General features: G+C 45.6%; 1 protein-coding gene and 1 pseudogene across 4 annotated transcripts in view; one reads left to right on the plus strand and one right to left on the minus strand.

Moving 5' to 3' along the window:
• Window positions 1-19,036, plus strand: part of CAMK1D (calcium/calmodulin dependent protein kinase ID) — a 501,767-nt gene that overhangs the window by 89,556 nt on the left and 393,175 nt on the right. The gene's annotated exons all lie outside the window — the stretch shown is intronic.
• On the minus strand, window positions 17,074-17,981 carry LOC132695198 (small ribosomal subunit protein RACK1 pseudogene; annotated as a pseudogene).

Below are 19,036 nucleotides of genomic sequence, written 5' to 3' on the forward strand. Positions count from 1 at the left end.
TTCAGGATATGTTTTGAAATCTGTTTCTCTAATGATTTATATGCAGGATGACCTTTTCCCGCTGTTACAGGCAACATCTCAGCCTAAAGAAGCAGCGAGGCTTTATCTTGTATTGAGTTCACATCCAGAGATAGCAGGAGCCAAGCTGTTTAACATTCCAGTCTGAGGTTCTGAGTTTGCATGCGTTTCCTTCTGGAGAAGGCATCTGACACACGCAGCTGAGCTCACAGGCCATTTCGCAGCCGAAGAGGCCTCATTCCTTTGGACTCCAGAGTGACCTCTGTGCTCCTGCACACTGATGCCTTCTGGGGCCAGCTTCCGGGTGTGCGAGCTTCACAGTCACACAGTTACGTGGGCTTCTCCCTCTCTCTTGAAATTCTCAATATTCTTTGAACAAGGACTCCCCTCCCCCTTCCTCCCCATTTTCATTTTGTACTGGGTTCTGCGAGTTACATAGCTAGTCTGACCCCTTTTAATTATAAAATTTTCCCCTCCACCCTTTCAGCCTGATGTCAAAGGGGTTTTACTGATTGATTCAACTTTTCTTAGGGTTACTGGTTAAAAAAATTTACTGAATACTAGGGGCGCCTGGGTGGCTCAGTCGGTTATGTGGCCGACTTCGGCTCAGGTCATGATCTTGCCGTCCGTGAGTTCGAGCCCCGCGTCAGGCTCTGTGTTGACAGCTCAGAGCCTGGAGCCTGTTTCAGATTCTGTGTCTCCCTCTCTCTGACCCTCCCCCGTTCATGCTCTGTCTCTCTCTGTCTCAAAAATAAATAAATGTTAAAAAAAAAAAAATTAAAAAAAAATTTACTGAATACTAAAGGTATCGGATACTTGGGGAAATGCTGTATTGTGATATCCTGAGTGGTAAACACTACTCAGGTATGGGCACATATTTTTGGGTATATAAACAAATCTCAGGGCGCCTGGGTGGCTCAGTCAGGTTAAGCATCTGGCTCTTGATTTTGACTCAGGTCATGATCTCACAGTTGGAAGGATCGAACTCTGTGCAGACAGTGTGAAACCTGCTTGGGGTTCTCTCGCTCCCTCTTCTTTGCCCCTCCCCTGCTCATGTTCTTTCTCTCTCTCTTTCTCTAAATGAATAAACTTAAAAAAAAATCTCTGAGGCACTACTTTGCAAAAATTTGAGGTATTCCTAAAATGCTGTGGCCTGCAGGCTTTCTCAGCATTATAATGGATTTTTTTTTTTTTTTAACAGCTTTATTTACAGTTGAAAACTTAAACAGAAAATCTTAGGTTCTGAATCTGTGACACTTCCAAGGTCTCTTGCTCAAATGGGATGGCAGCAGACAGGGAAGCAAACAGGGGGGCCAGTGCAGATTATCTTACTCAAGAGCGTCACCAAGAGCAAGGGAAGGCCTGAGCAGTTTTGTTCTGTACCTCATTTCCCTGCACTGTGAGGTCACCACGGGCAGCTTGGGCTTACTGTTAGGGCCTGTGGGAACATTCTCAATCTTTCGCACCACTAGCCTGCCAATGATGTTTCCAAACACCACCTGCTTCCCATCCAGCCAATCTCAATTAGAGCAGGTGATGAAGACCTGGCAGCCATTTGTACTGGGACTGCTGTCTGCCGTGAAGGCAGGCCTGGAGCTGTGTCTAAGTTGAAAATTTCACCTGCAAATGGCCCCCAGTGAATACAGGGCACTCCAGGGTGCTCCGTCGGTTAAACATTGGACCCTTGATTGTGACTCAGGTCATGATCTCACGGTCGTGAGCCTCTGCGCTGGGTGTGGAGCCTGCTTAAGATCCTCTCCTTACCTCTCCCTCTGCCCCGCCCTCACTTGTGTGTGCGCGTGCACACACGTGTGCTGTCTCCAAACAAACAACTGGTGACTCCAGTGCCATCTCCATTAACAAAATCCCCACCCTGAATCATGAAATCCTTTATGATCCTGGGGAAGGTGCTCCCCTTGGTATCCCATCAGAACCCCATCTTTTCTATAACCCAAAAGAAAGAGATTTGGAACGAGGACAGGTAATCATAGGCCTCTCCAATTTACCGCATACTTGAGCCAAGGGACTCTCCCGAAGTTTCCAGTGCAGAACTGCCTAAAATTCTTGGCCGTCTTAGGCACAACGTCTGCAAAGCGCTCAATCTTCATGTGGCCAGCTTCCTGGCCGCCAGTGCTGACATCACAACATAATGGGTCTTATAAGTAGGTCATGGTCTGTGGATGGGGATCAGCCCTCCCTAGGCCTGATTCCTGGCTCTCCTACCCACCAGCGTTATGTGTGTGGAATGTGGAGTCTCTGTAATTCAGAGAATGGAGATAACAATGGCACACATTGTCTGAGATTGCTAAGAGGTTTCGGTGAGCTGAGGTATGTAAGTTGTTTTTGTTTTGTTTTTTGTTTTTTTGCATAATTCCTGGGGTATAGTAAGTGCTCAATAAATGTTAGCTGAAATCACTTCATTTTGGGCCCATTTTTGCCACTCAGATTTATGGCCAAGTATGACACCTTTCACTCCCAGTTTGATAGCTTTCAAAAATGTGTCCTAACGTGAATGGGTCAGCATAAATCCTTTAGGAGAACTTTGAAAAAAGGCAAAAAGAAAAAAAAAAGGGTGTTTTGAGATGTTGTCCTTGCCTATGAAGGGCAGGGATTGCTAGGTTTCCTGTTAATTGATGAATCAAAGTGTAGCCAGAAATAATATTTGGAGTGTCAAGCTGAAAAGAAGGAAGAATGTAGTTAAGTGTGCAACATGCACATGTACACACACACACACACACACACGTACACCCTAGGATATTATAGGCCATATGGATACAAAAATGAAACGGTCACAACCGCTCCTTTCCTCAAGGAGGTCTTAGAAGGTACTCTTTCATGATATTTGCTACACGGCCCCGCAGAGCTAGAGAAAAACGGAGGCATGGACTCATGTGGTTTCTTCTCTGATGTGACAGTTCACGGGCCATGCACCCGCAGTGTCTGTGGGCTGGCATTGCAAGGAATGCTGGGAGAGGGGTCCAAATGGGAGCAAGTGAGTGTTTGGCCTGAGCAACTGTAAGTGGGGGTGGGTTGGGAGCAGGGTGGTGAGGAGGCAGGTCTCATCTCAGATCAGGTGAAACCCTTTTCTCCTCACCCCCGAGACCAGCAGAGCACATATTGTAACGCTGTTCCAGCTGCCAGTTAAGCCGATACATGGTTTCAAGTGTGAGATCGGCGTTTGTAATGCTGCGAAGCTTCAGTCACACTTGTGGCCCATTTTATGTCATAACTATTCAGTTTGACAACAGAAAGCCTGAAGAATCCTTCCTTTTATGAAGCAGATAACATAATGGCACTTTGGCTTTTCATGCGATTATTGCTTTCATAAAATGGATTGACTTTTATCATGGTGCATCGAAATCAGCGCATTTTTAAAGAGCATTTCTTAGCTAAGGTAAGGCTCATGTATTTGGTAACGATATAATCAACCAGCTGGTCATTTGCCCATTTCTTTTGGTTGAAAATGAGCGGTTTGAGGTTCAGGTGAAAACAATTAAAGGTAAGTGCCTTGTGAAGTCACAGGTGCATTTTATGTATTTCTTCCATTTTGATTTAATTGAAGGCCTTCATCTTTTCTTTAGACTTTAGGGTAATAAAAAGGAGGGGGAAGTGAAAAGAACTAGCTGTACCTTCAAAACAGTTGTGCAAAGGAGGTCACTTTTGTACATACACGGAACACCAACAATGGGCCCAGCACCTCATGAAGCCACAGAATTAATGCTGCCCTCTCCCTGGTGTGCTTGGAACCAGAGTTGGACAAATGTGAGAAAATCCTGCATCTCTCTTTCTTTAAATTTTTAATGTTTATTTATTTATTTTGAGAGAGAGAGACAGAGCACGTGAGCGGTGGAGGGACAGAGAGACACAGAATCCGAAGCAGGCTCCGGGCTCTGAGCTGCCAGCACAGAGCCTGACGCGGGGCTTGAACCCACGAACTGTGAGATCATGACCTGAGCCGCGGTTGGGTGCTGACTGACTGACTGAGTCACCCAGGTGCCCCAATCCTGCATCTTTCTAGGGGAAATCCTGGGTAGCATTTCTTAAATGGGTAGTAGGAAGAAGTGAAAAACATGCCGTGGTTGTGGTGTGTTTTTTTTTTTTTTTTTTGTTTTGTTTTGTTTTTGATGAAACATGTCATTTGTCAGGTTCCTCTGGTAACCAGGCTCAGCCCGAGTCTGTATCACACAGTCTTCACGTGGCCTTTGAGCAGATGTAGGGACGTTTTGGATTTTCAAGGTTCAGAATGTTGGCTCTGGAGAGGGCCTTGTGAAGAACATCTTGTTCTTTGATCGGGTTGAGAAAACAGAGGCCCTGGATGGTTGGGGGCCTTCCCCAGGGCCACACGGCAAAAGGTGGCAGATTCAGTGTAAACAGAGTTTTTGTGTGCAGAGGCCTCTTTCCATGATGGCTCTGGGATCACAGATGCTCAACCTTGGGGCACCTGGGTGGCTTAGTCGGTTAAGCATCTAAGCATCTAAGCATCGGCTCAGGTCATGATGTCACAGCTCATGAGTTGGAGCCCCGTGTGGGGCTCTGTGCTGGCAGCTCAGAGCCTGGAGCCTATTTCAGATTCGTGTCCTCCCCGCCCCTCCCCTGCTCGTGCTCTGTCTCTCTGAAAGATAAACATTTAAAAAATTTAAAAAAAACCCCACAAAGGCTCAACATCTTCAGGGACAGAAATGCATGTAGGCTCTCTTTCCAAATGAATAAACATAACTGAGACCTTCCTTCTTCTTGTCCTACTTTTGATTGCTTATCAGGCTCTCAGGGAGGCCTAGGAGTGTGGTAGTCTGGAGACCCTGTCTCAGCTGTTGTGAGAACTGAGTGAACTGACAAGAGGTGAAGTTCTTAGCACAGCCCTCCCTCAGAGTAAGCGCTCAGTCACCGTGAGCCATTACTGTCCAGAGCTACAGGACACAGGGGAGCGGGCCTTATTACCACGTGGCCTTTGTCCCTCGGTGCCAGCAGCCTGGCTCTCCTGCCTCAGGGGGCTGCTTTTGTTTCGGGAGACCAAGTGTAGAAGCCCGTCTGCTAAATTTTTGTTGGATTGATTTCTGTCATTGCTCGATGAGCTTTCCAGACAGCCCTGTGAGCGTGTGCATGTTTTATGCATATAATAGATACTTGATACTGCTTAATTAAGTTTTGTGTTGCCTTCTGGAAAGCCAGTGGCTCAGCCAAGCCCAGCACCTGGGCATGGGAGGCGTCCAGCCTCAGCTATGGGGGGAGCACCCACCGGTATCTGGGAGGAGCTCCTCTCCTCTGCTATGTAGCAGCTAGACCTCCACTCCCTTGGGTTTCCCCTGCTTGCCAATGTGCTAACCTTTCTGAGACAGGAACTTGTTTCAGGTGGATCCAGTTTTCACAGTGAGGAAAATCTATTGTCTTGAGGCTCATTGTCCAGCTTTCAGAGGACGGAGCCGACCTCTCAGGGTTGATTAGAATCACAGTCCGATCGCAAGGCTGTGGTGTGGCGCACACGCAGAACTGGCCCGAGTTCACCTTCACGGCGTTGGGCAGTTTTCATCATCATGTGAATCGGACGATTTCAGATGTGCCAATTAGCCTGTGTCAGGAGCATGCTGAAATGGGAGGAACGAGGAGTTTGGCCGTGCCATTGCTGACGAGTTTTTCAGAGCGCAGACGTGGCCTTTCCGGGGACTTGGGGATACGAGGTAAAGCTTGCCGTACATTGGCTTTTTTTCTTCCGCTACCCTTTAAAGGAAAACAGGCAAACAGCAGTTGCCTTAGCTCTTACCTGGAATTTATTAGCGAAAAGCATGTTTTAGAACATGCGCTGAGTCCCTCGTTGTGTGGTCAGCCCAAACTCCTGTACCGTCTGTCCCTGCGATACTGTGTCATCGTAACATACGTGAATCCTTATGGTTCGTGGCACACTTATTCCAGGTTATAAACTACTTGTGGATGAGCCTGACAGGCCTTTCGGTACCTTACGTGGGATCTCGCCTATGAAATACCCAGAAATGAAATGGAAGATGGAACTGTCTTATCATCATATAGATGCAAAAAATACGAATAGTGTTTCGAAGGATTTTCAGCCACCAAAGTTTGAAAATCAGAAATTGTAATGGATCGGACATCCCCATTTCCTGAACGCTTGAGTTAAGAAATATTTCTGTTCTTAGTGGTAACAGCACCTACTGTGTTCTAGGCACTTTATGAATACTGTGTCGTATAATCTTCACAACATCCTTGGAGTGTAGAAGCTTTTATCCTCTAAAAATTTTTAGCAGTTGGGCACCTGGGTGGCTCAGTCGGTTTAGCATCCCATTTTGGCTCAGGTCATGATCTCATGGTTTGTGGGTTCAGGCCCCGCATCAGGCTCTGTGCTGACAGCTCAGAGCCTGGAGCCTGCTTCAAATTATGTGTCTCCTTCTCTCTCTGCCCCTCACCTGCTCGTGCTCTGTCTCTTTGTCTCTCTGTCTCTCTCTCTCTCAAAAATAAATACTAAAAAAACAATAAAAAAAATAAAAATTTTTAGCAGTTGGCACAGAGAGGATAAGTAACTTGCCCAAAGATGCACAGCTAGGAATAGAAAGATCTGGAATTTGAAGCCATGTCTTTTCAAGTCCAGATTTCCCCCCCTATACTTCTGAATATGTATCCCAGCTATCCAAGATGTTGCTCTAATATAATTTGTTTAGGGGTCAAACCGGATAATCCAGGTTTCAGGGTGTAGTTTTTGATCTGAAGTATTTGGTGTGACTAATCAAATTAAGTAACTGTCAAATCCCCTTTGTTCTAGGATTTACAGATTTAAATACAATTAGAATAGATTTTCCCAAATGTGTTTTTTTTTTTTTAGGCGCTGTGAAGAGTGTTTGTGGCAGAACTAATTTTGGTGGTAGGGCAATGAGAATTCAGGGAACATTCTAACAGGTAAACTGACACAGAATTTCAGGACGGGCTCAGAATGAAGCTTCCTTTCTGCAGTGAATTGACTGACAACCCAGGGAAATGTCAAATTGCCTTTAACGTAACGTCCCCTGCTTGGGCTTTACATTAGCAGGTGTTTATTTCACCAGACACAGGCTTTGGATTTCATTAAACCTGTCCCTTTCAAGTCTTCTTGAACTGCGGTCACCTGAGGTGTTCTTTAACATATCCCTGTCCCTTTACGACTTATTATAAGTGCAAAGAGTGTGGAAATTCTCTTAGGGAAGTAAATATTGAGGAAACCGTGCATTGGGAAACAGGCATACTTAGGACTTTTGTGAATGGTCAGAATGCTAAAGTAACCTTTTTTACCTTCCCACAAAAATTACAGTTAGGAATTCTACTTCCAGAGCTAACATCCTACTGAATATTGAAAGAATGCATGCTTTCTCCTCAGATCAGGACCAGGGCAAGATGTCTGCTCTCACTACTTCTGTTGAACATTGTACTGGAGGTGCTGGCCTGGACAGTTGGGCACAAAAAAAAAAAAGGCCCCCAGATTGTAAAGCAATAAGAAGTAATATGTCTCTATTTGCAGATGACCTGATCTTATAGAGAGAAAATCCTAAACTCCACTAAAATCTCCAGTAAAAATCTATTAGTCCTAATATGAGTTCGTCAAAGCTATAGGATACAGAATTAAATAAATGTTATGCAAAATCAATTGGATATGTATTCATATATTCTGGCAATGAACCATCCGATAACAAAATTAACAAAACAATTCAGCTTATAATAGCATCAAAAAATAATAAAGGTGGAATAAATTTACCAGAGAAGTACGAGACTTCTTCAGTGTAAATTACAAAATATCACTGGAAGAAATTAATGAAGTCCTAGATAGATGGAAAGATATCTTGGGGCGCCTGGCCTGGGTGGCTCAGGTGGGTTAAGCCTCTGACTCTTGGTTTTGGCTCAGGTCATGATCTCACGATTGGTGAGTTCAAGCCCCACATTAGGCTTGGAGCTGTTGGGATTCTCTCTTCCCCTCTCTCTGCCCTTCCCTCCCCATCCCTCTCTCCCAAAATAAATAAACCTTAAAAAAAAGTGTTAAAAAAAAAAAGGCATCCTGTATTAATGGATTGGGAGACTTAATAGGGTCAAGATAGCAAAGCCCCTAAGTATATCTACAGAGTCAACATAGTAGCTATCAAAATCCCAGCAGCCCTTTTTGCAAACATTGACAAGCTGGTCTTAAAGTTCATATGGAAATGCAGAGGACCCCAAAACAGTCCTAAAAAAAGAACAAAGATGGAGAAATCACACTTCTTTTTATTTTTTTTTTTTATATATTTTTAAATGTTTATTCATTCTTTGGGGAGAGAGAGACAGAGCATGAGTGGGGGAGGGGCAGAGAGAGAGGGAGACACAGAATCCGAAGCAGGCTCCAGGCTCCAGGCTCCAGGCTCCAGGCTCTGAGCTATCAGCACAGAGCCCGATGCGGGACTCGAACCCACGAATTGTGAGATCATGACCTGAGCCAAAGACGGACGCTCACCTGACTGAGTCACCCAGGTGCCCCAGAGAAATCACACTTCTTGATTTCAAAACTTATTACAAGTCTACAGTAATCCAGACAGTGTGGTGCTGGCATAAAAGCAGACATATATAGATCAGTGGACTACAATTGAGAGTCTAGAAAGAAACCCTTACATTTATGGTCTACTGACTTTTGACACGGATACTAAGACAGTGTAATGGGGGAAAGAAGCGTCTTTTTATTTAAAAAAAAAATTTTTTTTTCAACGTTTTTTATTTACTTTTGGGACAGAGAGAGACAGAGCATGAACGGGGGAGGGGCAGAGAGAGAGGGAGACACAGAATCGGAAACAGGCTCCAGGCTCCGAGCCATCAGCCCAGAGCCTGACGCGGGGCTCAGAGCCTGACGCGGGGCTCGAACTCATGGACCGCGAGATCATGACCTGGCTGAAGTCGGACGCTTAACCGACTGCGCCACCCAGGCGCCCCTCGTCTTTTTAATAAATGATGCTGGGACAACTGGATATCCAACATAATGAATTTGGGCTGTTAGCTCATATATGTCACATACAAAAATTAACTGAAGGTGGATCCATGACCTACCAGAACTAAAACTATAAAACACTGAAAACATAGGTGTACATCTTCATTATTTGGAGTAAGAAGTGTTTCCTAAATAGGACACCAAAAGCAGAAGCAACAACAACAAAAACAGGTAAATTAATACTTCGTCAAAACCAAAAAGTTTCGTGCTTCAAAGGATACCGTCAAGACAATGAAAAGACCATCCATAGAAGAGGAAATTTTTTTTTTTTTTTTTTTGTAGAGCTGGTCAGGAACTAATCTCAAATAGGTTTTAAAACACCGCTCAGCAATTAAAATATAATCCAAGTGAACATAGACAAGGACTCCGAATACACATTTCTCCAAAGAAGATAAACGCGTGCCAGATAAGCACTCGAAAAGATGCTCAGTTGTTGGCCAACGTGGAAATGCATATCAGAGCCACAGTGAGCAGTTCCTTAAAAGGTTAAAATGCAGTTACCATATGAGCGGGCAATTCTCCTCCTAGGTGTATCCCCAGGAGAACTGCCAGTGTGTGTCCACACCTTGTACGTGGCTATTCAGGGCAGCCTTATTCATATTAGCCAAAAAGAGGAAAAGACCTAAACGTTCATCAACTGATGAGTATATAAACAGAACGTAGGCTATCCAAACAGTGGTGTAATATGTAGCCATAAGAAGGAATGGAGTACTGATACGTGCTGCAGTATGGTTGAGCCTTGAAAACATTAGGATAAATTACCAAAAGCCAGGTAGTGTGTTATTGCCTTCCTGTGAAATTTCCACAACAGACACATCTGTGGAGACGGAAAGCAGATTAGTGGCTGCCTCGGGCAAGGGGGGAAGGGCTTGAGGGGAAGTGGAAAGTGGCTGCTAAAAGGGTACTGGGTTGTTTTGGGGGGTGGGGATGATGAAAATGTCCTAAAATTGATTATGGCGATTGTTGCACAGTTCTATGAATATACTAAAACCACCAAATGTACTTTATTATTTTTTATAGTTTATTTGGGGAGAGAAAGAGAGAGAGAAAGAAAGAAAGAAAATTCTAAGCAGACTCCATGCAGGGCTCGATCTCATGAACTGTGAGATCATGACCTGAGCCAAAATCAAGAGTTAGATGCTTAACCGACTGAGCCATCCAGGCACCCTGAGTTGTACACTTTAAACCAGTGAATTGTGAATTATATCTCCATGAAGCTTTTGTGAAGAAAATGAAACCTGTTTATCTCTCTATCCATCTACTAGTATTTACTATAGTAATTGACAGTTGGAAACAACTCAGTTAATAATATTTATAAAATACAGCACATCAGGAGAATGTGACACTCCATAGTCTATGACTCATGATGCAGGATATTATCTTAGGGCATGGATAAATGATAAACCATTTATTGTGAAAAATAAGTTATCAAATGACATGATCCCAATTTGGTGGAGGAACATCTGTAATTATATGCATAGGCAGAGGGCTGGAAGTATGTACATCAATTATAGTGAGAGTCGTCACCTCTTGGGCGTTGAAATGACAGATAACTTTAATGTTCTCCTTTTTGCCTTGCTGTATTTCCTAGACTTTTGTAATGCTGGTCATTTCTGATTAGTGATCAGAAAAAGAAGTTTTATGTACAGTTTACAATGGACTGGTTTAATACTTTAATAAAATAATAAGGAACTAAGAAGATAACCTGACCTTCACCTACTTTATTTCACAATTGCGACTATTCTCAGAATGATGACGTTCTTCTTTGCTTTGATACACACACGTATACGTAATATAAAATAGTGAACTTTCACTGAGAGCTTAAAAATATGTATGTTAGACATTGTAAGCTGTTACTAAAAGTTATATGTATGTATCTTACCATGTCATAGTAATTGCTCAATTAATAGTAGCTGCATGTTTTGGAATGTTCTGAAAGATTTTACTCATTTCTAAAAATTGGGCCATAATACTTCTGTTTCCCTTGCCTTGCCCTCCCCCCACCCCTGCCTCCTGTAGCAAGTTGCTCTCATGAGTAAACAGCGAGGAAATGGAGCCTCTTGGGGCAGGGAAGAAACCTCAGATGTTTCTCCCCTGATACAGGCACCTGCCACTTAGCATCTCTTGTGCAGCTAGTGTTCTGTGTGTGGCTTCAGGCGATACCTAGAGCGGTGATTCTCAGGAGATGTCCACTCTCCGGTGATGTCTGTATCCAGTGGCTCCTTCAGGGATATTTTGGGAGACTGTTTTGGGGCACTGGGTGGTTTTTTCCCTCTGCTTTGGGAGGAAGAGACTTCTAAGCCTTTGTATCTGTAGAATTTTACCTGAGTTAGCCTCGAACTCACGGTTTTCTTGCCTTCAGCTTTTCCCCTCAGACTCCAGCTTCTAAATCCTATGCGTGCAAGTAAATGGCATCAAGTAAAACTGGTTAAAAGCAGAGAAGAAGCAAGCCCTGGAATGTGCTGGTGTGCCTGCTGTCCCCAGGACATGCTTTGGCGCTCTCAGTATTGGTGTCTCTGTTGTGTGCTGTTAAGAGACAGGTACAAGGAGAGCTTCCGATTGGCTAAGAGCACCTCTCCTCTAATGTGCCTCTTAAATTAACAAATTGTAAAAAAGACACAGTTGTGAGTCCCCCGAGGTATTCATAAACAGCTCTGTGATCGCCTGGGGCTAGAGGCTCCAACAGTTTTTCAGATAAACTGTGCCAACGTGGAGGTTTGTCTGCTCTGAAAAGAAAAGCATCACCGCCCGAGGAAGTCTCGAGATATGGCATGAGTGTGAGTGTGATACTAAGCTCCCGAATCACATCACGTTGTTCTACAAGCTCTGTGTTTGGAGGAAAATGCTTTCTGAGCCTTGGAGAAAGGTAAGGCTTGCGATTACAGATGTGAAGGATATTTTCCTTAAAGCTACATGATTTACATCCCAGGGAGCTGCCGGAGATGCACCTGTACCGCCCTGGAGAGGGTTTCACTCCACAGGACCTGGAAGACGCAGGCACGTCGGGTTAGACAAGGGGCTTGTTGTCCAGGTTCTGGGTGACTCCCTGCACCAGCTCCTGAGATAAGGACTGTGTGTGGTCTCGAGTGAGTTGAAGGGTTTGGGTGGACGGGAGGCTGTTGTAGTGCGTTGTGGGTGTGTATTTCATGCCGTTGCAAGCCCAGGATGTGTGCTAGACCACTGCTCTTGGGACAGGCTCCTTCGGATGTCATGTGCTGTGGAAACATCCCGGCCCTGCTCCCTGTGGGGGGTGTGGCCAGAGGTGCCTCCCTCAGGCCTCTTGAGAGATGCTGGGCATGAGAGGGGGTGTGGGACCGGCCACCACCGAGATGCCCGCCTGCAGCAGGCAGGCCCGAGTGGGAACGTGACCTAGTTATGTGCCTCCCGGCACGTTGGCACAATATAACCAGCCCTTCCTTCCTCCTCTCCTCACAGCAAGAATAATTCTGCTGAGCCTCTTGGAGGCCGGAGGGCCAGTTTTAGTAACGTGCCCTTTCCTGGCTGGCTCTTGTCCAGTTATTTCGGGTGAGTGTTAATGTCCGTGAGTTTGAAAATTTTATTTATAAGGAAACGGTCTCTCTTGACCCTGGTGTCCTTGTCAACTGTTACCGGTCTGAAGCCCCTTCCTTCTTGGGGAAGAGGCTGAGAACAAAGTGGTCACAAAATCTGTGGCTTTGGATTGTCACCTATGGTCTTCTGATTTGTTTTTTGTTTTTTGGTTTTTTTTGGTGACTTCCATATGGATTTCAACCAAGGGAGTGGGGGTGAATTCAGTGTAAGTACCTTTAGTAGATCTCCCAGAGCCCCAGTGAAAAGGTCACTTTCCCTATAGGTCATTTTTGTGCTGGCCATGGGATGCCCTCCCCCCCACCCCCCTTCCTGGCCCCCGCTGTGCAGGGTGACTAACTTTGGGAGGTGGCTGGTGGTCCTGGATGGAATTTCCTTTTGAGTCATGAGTGTGACCAATCCACTGCTCTGGCTGCTCTGAAGGAATGAATTTGTAATGTTTATCCTATACTTGACCTTTTGTAAAGCACTTGTTCTGTGTGGTCTGTTCATTTTCAAAGCTGATGCAGAATTTTTGTCGTCCTTTTGCTGGCGATTTGCACCAAGGGGCTGACACACTATAAAGTGGTTCAGTCTCTGATTTATTTACTCCCTAGTGGAAGAAATTCCTCTGATAGGTGGAATGCTAGAACTAGAAGGACTTGGATATATACAGATTATCCTCATGTTTTACAGAGACAAAAAAACCAACCAACCAAACAAAAAAACCTAGCAGAGAAGGGTTAAGCATGTTGCTCAGCCCCATATAACTAGTTAGGGACACATTGGGACCCAAGAGGCAAGAGCAAAATCCATATAAGAGAGCAAAGCCAGGTCACAGAATGGCCTCTGGGGGCGTTTCTGAAACTGTTTTCCTTCTCTCAGTTCTTTTATGCTGGTGTTACCAGAGCTGGAGCATCGAGTCTGATGTGAAAGTGACACATTAGGACCTAGAAGCCCAGAGGGTTGGAGGGACTTGCCCAAGGCCACACACTTAATGAGTTGCTGATCTTGGTCTAAGATACAGGTCCATTTATCCCCACAGGGGTATCCTTCTGGCCCACCACATTCAGATCCTTCTCCATTCCGATCCTTCTGGCCCACTATGTCAGGTCCATTGTGCATGAAATACGGAATACTGTCTGTACTTTATCTTGACTTTGTGAGTCACATTGATGGCATTCAGTTTGGGGTCACTAATGTACTCAAAGTGTGCCACTGAATGGGGGTGTGTGGGGTTCAAGTTCAGTTTTGGCCAGCTCTAGAGCTGATGTGTCGAGCTCCCACTCTCTTCTGCTAAGAGAGAGGAGACCCTTTTCTCTGGTCGTGGTATATGTAGGAATATAAGGGGGAATATTTACCTTCCGTTTTAAGTCAGATTTCTACCTGGATTCATGTTGTTCTCCATACAAAGTTGAATACTTTAAATCCTGTTGGGGTGCCAGGGACAAGTTGCAGTGTGCTTTCTTTGGATTAAGTGGGAATCACTGTGTAAAGGAGCTTTCCAGAGTACTGTCTTTGGAAATTCCCAAAGCTGTCTTATGGTTGGTATTCCATATAATATGAAGGCAACTTCACCCCAGCTGGGATCGCCGGTTGCTTTTTACATTCTTAAATCTTTTGCCAATTTTCCAGATGCTTTTGGAAATTCATGCTGACCGTTTTTTTTTTTTTTTTTTTTTTTCTTTTCATTCCATTTTGAGTACTGAATATTTTCCTGTCACTACTTAAACTGGCATGAATAAAATATTCCTTTTCAGGATGTTGATTTTCAAATTTTTTTTTTTTTTTGAAGAAAAACAAAACAACCCAGTTGGTTAAATTTATAAGGCCTGTTAAAACGTCCTTACAATGCCAGTGGGGAAATTTGGGAAGAGGACTTATCTTTCTATAGGTCACATAGTGTTGAGTACAGTGTTTCCTGGTAGTAAGGTACATGAAGGGACCAGTAGAAAATAGATAAACTTGAGTGAGTGGAATTGAATCATTGAGGACTCAGAATCCAGTTTTCCCCTCAGAACCATCTGGATACCTGTATGAAATTTATGGGATAGTTACTGTCATTAACAATATAAGTGAAAATGAGGAATGATTAAAAATAATATAAACAGTAAGTATAAAATATCCTGTCCTTCTCTTTCTTCATTTGATAAATTGTCAATTTAGCTCTTACTAAGTGTAAGGCCTTGTGCTAGGTTCTTTGAGAAACACAAAAATATGCACTTAAGGAATTTACAGTGTCATGAAGAAGAAAACTTACCAGCCTAATAACTCTAATAAAATTTAGAGAAGTAATAAATTCCATGAGAGAGGGCAGATAAAGAGAACTTGATCCAAGCCTTTTGCATATATTATCCCCATTTATCTGTATAACCACAGTGAGATAGGTTCAGAGATCTTAATTTTCTGACCCAGAGACATTCAGCCAGTGCATGGCAGAGCTGAGACTCCCTTTCCTGACCAGACAGTCCTCTGCCTTCCCTGGGCAGAGATGAATGTTCTTTGAGTTCAGAAGTAGAGATAGTAATTTTGCCTGGCTGGGGAGACATGGTGGAAATGTTAGAACATGAGCCCAACCTTGAAGCATGGGGGGATGTCCAACTTGGGAAGTGGTAACCACAGGCCAGATGAACATGTCAGGCCGAAGGCATTGCGGAGGGAGATGGCAGGGTGGATGTCAAGGGTGGGGTTCAGTTTGCTGGTCATGAAGGATACAAGAAGGAGCCAGTAGGAAATAAGGTTACAGAGGTGGGTAAAGGAGGGGTGCCCGGGTGGCTCAGTTGGTTGGGCATCCGACTTACCTCAGGTCATGACCTCACTGTGGGTTCGAGCCCTGCATGGGGCTCTCTGCTGTCAGCACAGAGCCCACTTTGGATCCTCTGTCTTTCTCTCTTTCTGCCCCTTCCCTGCTCACTTGCTCTCCCTCTCTCAAGAATAAATAAACACTAAAAAATTAAAAAAAAAACACAACAAACAAACCTTAAAGGTAGGTAAGGGGTCAGATCACGATTAGTTTTTTTTTTTAAAAGGTTTATTTATTTTATTTTGAGAGAGAGAACAAGCACAAGTAGGGGAGGGGCAGAGAGAGAGAATCCCAAGCAGGTTCTGCACTGTCAGTATGGAGCTGATGAGGAGCTCATTCCCATTAATTGTGAGATCATGACCTGAGCTGAAGTCAAGAGTCAGTGGCTTAACCAACTGAACCACCCAGGTGCCCCAGATCATGATGAGTTTTGAAGGCCAGGAAAAAGTGTTTTTAATTTTAGCTGATGATATAAGCTACTGGAGTATAATCTAAAGTTAGAATATTAGAAGCCAACCTCAGTGTCTTGGGTGGGGGGATTGGGGAAAAGAGCTCTTGGGAGGAGAGCTGGGAGGTTGGTGTGATGGTCCCCACGGGAGGGCTGAGCTCGTGTGGTGGTGGGAGCAGAGCAGGGGGTGGGGTGGGGGAGCCTCCTTGGTGCCTAGTGGCGGTCTCACCTGGGAGGTGGGAGAAGCGAGGCTCGTGTTGGCATTGCCTCGGGCAAGCTTCCCATTGGCTATAGCACAGTGCCCCTCCAGTCTGACTTGGGTGTAACTGGGGGTTACTTCTTGATGGTACATACAATGGTTATAGAGTTTTATTTAAACACAATGCTTTGTGTCACATTTGTGTTCTAACTGCTTTATAGCTCACATGTTTACTCTTCATGACTACCCCATAAGGTAGGCTATGATGATTATTCCCATTTTACACATGAGACCATCAAGGCTGGCTCTAGGATCTGTTCTCTTAACCACTACTTTGGTGTTACTGGTACATTTGAGAATTCAGATTTTAGTGTCTCTCCCTGAATCCTGACTCTCTTCCCTTCCTAAAATGGTTACGTTTCCATTGGATACGTAATCCACACATTAGAAGCATCTAGAATGAGATTTGTCATGAGGGCTTTTACACAAAATTGGATGGGAATTGCTGACCCAGGAGAAGGAGAACTTGTTCGAGAGAGGATGATGGAAGAGACTATCTGCTCATGAAATTCTGGCCCCGCCTCCTCTGCGCACACGTGGGGAGAAAGATGCGGGGAGGGCCAGTGGCTGGCAGGGGCCATCAGGACTGGGCTGGAGTCCAGGGCTCCGTGTCAGGTGCAGTCGGGAATGTTCTGTTGCATTTGGGGAGGGCTCACTAAAGAGCCCGCCTTCCAGGCTCCTTAGATGGAGGCCCCAGTGGACTTTGATCTACAGCCCCAGAGGATGCAGGAGGCCAGCACCACAGCCCCAGGGGCTCTGCCTCTCCAGGCGCTCCTCCTCCACTGCTGCTGTCCCCTCATTCTGACTCTGTCTTCATCGTCTTCCTCTGTTCCTCCTGTGGGTTTAAGAACTTTGGGAACTATTGCCCAAGTTATTATTTTTCTGGTGAGGGCTATGGAGGATTTTCCTTTTCCTTCCTTCCTTCCTTCCTTCCTTCCTTCCTTCCTTCCTTCCTTCCTTCGGCAAACCAATATTTTCTTTCTAAAACTCTGCCGTGTATTTCTAGCGGGTGCTGATGGTCACCTACCATCAGCTAGCACCGGGTTGTGCGTGTAGCCAGCAAACAGCGTCGGGCCATCAGCAGACCAGGCCAGAGAGGTACACTGGGGTGGCTGTGCCTTGCTGCTGGTACTGATAACTTCCTGCTTCAGTTCATCTACAGTGACCTTGCCTTCCAAGTCCCAGATCTGGAGGCTGGGGCGCGTGGCAGCACAGAGCCAGTATCAGTTAGGGCACTGATGATGACCCCACCATCTAGTATACGAAGGTGCCTGCCTTTGTAGGTCCACAGCATGGCCTGGCCATCGTCCCCTCCGGAAGCACAGAGGGATCCATCTGGAGAGACAGTCACCGTGTTCAGGTAGCCCGTGTGGCTTGGTCTTCAGCTTGTAGTTTGCCAGGTTCCATACCTTGACCAACTTGTCTCAGCCATAGGAGACAGTGATGGGATTGCTGCTATTGGGTGACAAGAAGACACAATGGCTCTCTTCCTGGACAGTGTAGTTGCATACACTCAGGGTCTTCCGCAGCTTGATGGTTTTATGTCAGGAGCCAGAGACAATTTGGTGGTTGTGGGAGGAGAAAGCCATGCTCAGCACATCCTTGGTATGTCCTGTGGATCTGCGTGTGGTGGTACCCATTGTGAGATCCCAAAGACAGAGCACTCCGTCCCAGGAGCCTGAGAGGGCAAACTGGCCACCTGAGGAGATGACCACATCACTGACAGAGCAGGAGTGACCCCGAAGAGCATGCTGTGGGGTGCCATCGTTGGACTTATCCCTGCCCACTTGATGATGGTCTTTTCTCAAGAGGTGGACAGTATCATGTCCAGGAACTGGGGAGTGGTGGCCATCTGAGTCACCCAGTCATGGTGGCCCTTGAGGGTGCCACAAAGTGTCATCTGCTCAGTCATGGTGGCAGCGAGCGCGGGTGTTGCCGTGGTGACGAGGATGCGGCTGGATAGCACAGAGAGCCCTGCAGAGGAAAAGACAGAGAAGGCCCCCGCTGGAACCGAGGGCCTTCAGTGTCAAAGCTCACATCCAATGACAGGGTTTTCAAATCCTAGGTCCCCAAACCAGGATTTCTATAAGCATCTCCTGCTTTGTCTCCTTCTCTGCTGCCAGTGGGGGAAAAATAAGAGCAGCTTCTCCATCGGAGAAAACACCTTTTCTGAGAGGCTCCCTGTGGGGGAAGGGCTATGTGGATGGTGTCTTCTCACGGTTTTGGTGGTTTCTAATCACCTCTGCTTCTCATCAAGGCCTGACTTGAGCAGATCCTTGACATTGTGTCAAACGAGCCCTTGAAAACTTGCTGGAGTTCTGAGCAGCAGTTGTGTTCATGCTCCTTGCTCCCTTGGCTGGTCCCTCTGGGCTGGGCCTGGTCTTCTGCAGCTGTTGCTGACTTGACTCAGAAGTTCAAGGCCTCCTTAGGCTCCCCACAGGCCGGGCTGCTTGCTTGGCACATTGGAGTCCCGCTGCCTGCTGTTCCTGGGATTTGGGCTTTTAACTCTAGCGTCATCCCCAGGAATGGAATTACAGGGCGCGGGAAGAAGCAGGTTTTCCGTCATATCTCCGCGTTTGGCCTGCAGCTGTGTTTGTGTGATCTTAAGACAATTTCTCTCTCCTCTTAACCGTGCCCCGTCGGCTGACCCAGCTCATCTGCCGCCATCGGTAATCTCAGTTTTAATTAATCTTTCAAAGAAACAGATTAAGTTGATTGCTGCGCAAGCCGAGTTTGGGTGTACGCACCTTTCAGCTGCCTTCCAGAAGTGATTAAGAGAAGAATTTTTATATGAGCTTTTATGCCCAGTTAAGATTATTTTTGGATCTTGTCTCAATGGTTTATTTCCATCATGTGCCTGTTTTTAAGAGAGGAACTGAAAATGAGGAGTGGGGCTGGTTTTTGTCTCCCTGTGGGTGTTCTTTGCAGTCAGACATCCTGCTCTGATGTGTGCTCCTATCTGCCTTGTTGGCCATCTTCCAA

This window comes from Panthera onca, chromosome B4 (assembly GCF_046562875.1).
Source record: "Panthera onca isolate mPanOnc1 chromosome B4, mPanOnc1 haplotype 2, whole genome shotgun sequence".
Lineage (NCBI taxonomy): Eukaryota > Metazoa > Chordata > Mammalia > Carnivora > Felidae > Panthera > Panthera onca.